The sequence below is a fragment of the Eulemur rufifrons genome, chromosome 7, assembly GCF_041146395.1.
Source record: "Eulemur rufifrons isolate Redbay chromosome 7, OSU_ERuf_1, whole genome shotgun sequence".
Taxonomy (NCBI): Eukaryota; Metazoa; Chordata; class Mammalia; order Primates; family Lemuridae; genus Eulemur; species Eulemur rufifrons.
Genome location: NC_090989.1, coordinates 15614758 through 15617991, shown reverse-complemented (window position 1 = coordinate 15617991; position 3234 = coordinate 15614758). Strand labels below are relative to the sequence as shown.

Sequence of the window (3234 nt, the reverse complement as noted above, 5' to 3'; positions counted from 1 at the left end):
TTAGGACCGTCTCTGAGGTTTAATTTCAAAACATGTTTAAGTCTAACATTGGGCTTCTCCGAGTGCTGGTAGCTAGAATAACAATGTATCTGCCTGGAGGCTTTTCAGGGGGAGGTTGCTGACTGGTACTTTGCAGTACAGGCCATGGGAGTAAACTTGAAAAAGCAGGCATAATTGCTTTTCCAAGTTTTCACCATAAATAATCATTTTTTAAAGGATTCCAGTAACTTACCCGCTAGGAAAAAAAAAAAAAAAAAAAGTGGGACAATGACATAGTGGCTTTGCCCTGAAACAGCCATGTGCGGTGCCATGCTGCCCTCTGCAGCATTTCGATATTTTCACACAGACACAGGAATTTTAATGAGCTCTAGCGACGTGCGTCTGTTTGAATTGGGGGAGAGAAGTTTTGCTCACAACAGTAAGAGAGAGTTTTAGGTTAAAATTTTCTTTTTGGTCAAGATCTTCTTTCTTCCCCCTTAACCCCCCCACACCATTATTTTTAAATTTAGTCCATTTCCTGATAACTTCTTAGGAACTCATAGCGATATTAAATATTAAAATGAATCAATGCACTGTACCTCTTAGAGGTGTAACAAAACTGCTCCGAAGTGCTGTCATTGAGTATCTGCTCACACTCATGCAAACGCAGTCACTGTCACCAAGTGTGCTGCGCTGGTGGAGGGTGGCAACAGCAGGGGTGGTGGGACCTGAAATGCAGGAAAGCCAACTTTTTTTTTTTTTTTTTTTTTTAGAAATCTTGCTAAATGTGGAGGTTAAAAAATCTAAAGGGAGTGCTTGCTTCCGCAGCACAGATACTGAAACTGGCACAACTCAGATGACAATTCAATTCTGATTACTCATGTAATCAGAGTAGATTAACACGGCCCCTGCACAAGGATGACACACACATTCCTGAAAGTGTTCCATGTTTTAAAAAAAGAAGAATCATCATCGAAGGGAATGTGTTAGTTTGTGAGGGCTGCCACAGAAAAGTTCCAGAGACTGGGTGGCTTTAACAACAGAAATCCTCTTCTCACAGTTCTGGAGGCCAGAAGTCCAAGATCAAGGTGCTGGTGGGATCGAATTCAGCCCATAACAGGAAATAAGTTCAACAAAGCCCCTGCTTCTAATGTTTGTCCCTAAACCTAACAGTAGGTACAGGACAACAGTAGGTATAAGAATACAGTAAGTAACAAGACATGGGGATGCCAAGAAAGAAAAAAGGGAGAGAGGGGAGAAGAGATGGGGAAGGGAGAAAGGAAAGAAAAAAGGAAGGCAGGTTTGAAAGAAAAGCTTGAGGAGGCCGGGTACAGTGGCTCACACCTGTAATCCCAGCACTTTGAGAGGCGGAGGCAGAGAAGGATCGCTTGAGGCCAGGAATTCCAGACCAGCCTGGGCAACACAACGAGACCCTGTCTCTACGAAAAAAAAGTTGAAAAAGTTAGTCAGGCGTGGTGGCACATGCCTGCAGTCCCAGCTACTTGGGAAGATCACTCAAGCACAAGAGTGTGAGGTTGCAGCGAGCTGTGATCATGACACTGCACCCAGGCTGGAGCAACAGAGCAAGACTCTGTCTCAAAAAAAAAAAAAAGAAAGAAAGAAAAGAAAAGTTTGATTAATGGCTGTAGTCTAAATTGGTTCAAACAAGAGATCTTGCTTAATTAAGGAATTTAGCCCATCTATGCCTACTGCTAGAAGGAGAACAAAGTCTAAAGCAGGAAAAGATGGTGAAAGTTGGATGACCCCAGCCATGAACGTCATTCTTCTGTTCCTGTTATGCCTGCACCATACAGATGGTGTCTTGAAGCTACAATGTCACTGTGGCTACTGACTATTCTATTGTTCTGAAGCTGCCAAAGAAACAAGACAGTAGGTAGACCCAGCAAAAACTCTCCCCAGATGTGTTCTTTTTAAACTTGTTCTAGAGATTTAATCAGAGTTGAGTAAAATAGAAAGGCATGGATTTGCTGTGTTTGAAAGTTGCTCACGGTTAATTGCTGAACACTTTCATCTGCAGTGTCTGTGGGAGGGCAAAACCCTAAGTAGTTTCTCTTGCCCTGACTACTCAACTATGGAGGTATAGCAGGCAGCTCACTCTGTGATATTTCACTGTTTGGCCTCTCCTGTACCACAGTAGTAAAGGATTTTTGCACTTACCGACGAATTTATTATCTCTTCTTAATAAGTGAAACCGGAGCCTTCATTTATTATGATTCCCGCCATACTTGGGGCTCGGGCTAGGTATTCTACATACATTATCTTATTTGATAATCAGCTTTTCAAACTCTTCAACACCACAAATGCATTTACAGAGAGCCATTTTAGACAGAAATTGTTATAAAATATGTAAACCATGTGAAACCATATTTTATTTTATGCTTTTAGAAAATCCCACACGCTGCAAATCAAAAAGAGTAAATTATGAACCGAACAGTTTTATGTTGTTTTTGTCTTGTAATTTGGAAGTAGTTAATATATCCTGGCTGAGGGACTATTATACTTCAACTCACATGCTGATTGGTCATTTTCACTAATTTTGAATCACAAAATGCCTAAAGTCACAATTTAACTTTTAGACACCCATCTTCCCATGGCAATAATGGAAGAACACCCACAGCAGCCACTATTGACAAAAGTGTATTCTTTGTGTATGAAAAAAGTGCAAATAAAGAATAACTGCTCCTTATAAGCATAATTTCAATTACTGCTGCAAAGGGGAAGCACACATGGATTTAGGTGTGGAAGTGTAAGCATTTTTGTGGTGCAATACTACCATCTGGTGGTCAATATGAAGTATTTCCCATTTAGTTGGAGAAAGTGTCTGTCTTCATCCTTAAGAATGTTCCTAGACTCCTTCCTTATGTTTTCTTACTCAGATTTGTAGTAGACACAAGAATCTGATTTGTACACATAGACATTCCAGAATCGGCTTGTCATTTAAGGCTTATGCATGAGGTTGTTCTAGGAGTTCACTGCCTTAGACCTGGCAAGAGGACATGCTGCCCTGGCCCGGCTGTTTAGAGGACTCAGCTCCGACCTCCCCTGGCTGTGCCCCTCCCCACACATCAAAGAGTCCTGGGACCAAAGGACGTGTCCACCCACACCCAAGCCCTTTTCTTCCTGTTCCTTGCCCTCTCTCTCACCTCAGCACCAGTCCCACTTCTCAGCATCCTCCTGAATGCACGAATGCTCTCATTTCGCCTGAGGTTTTAATGAATAATAGCAGAAGGCCAC

General features: G+C 42.0%; 1 pseudogene; it reads left to right on the top strand.

Moving 5' to 3' along the window:
- Nucleotides 1–795: 795 nt before the first annotated feature.
- Nucleotides 796–933, top strand: LOC138388898 (U6 spliceosomal RNA; annotated as a pseudogene).
- Nucleotides 934–3234: the final 2301 nt, after the last annotated feature.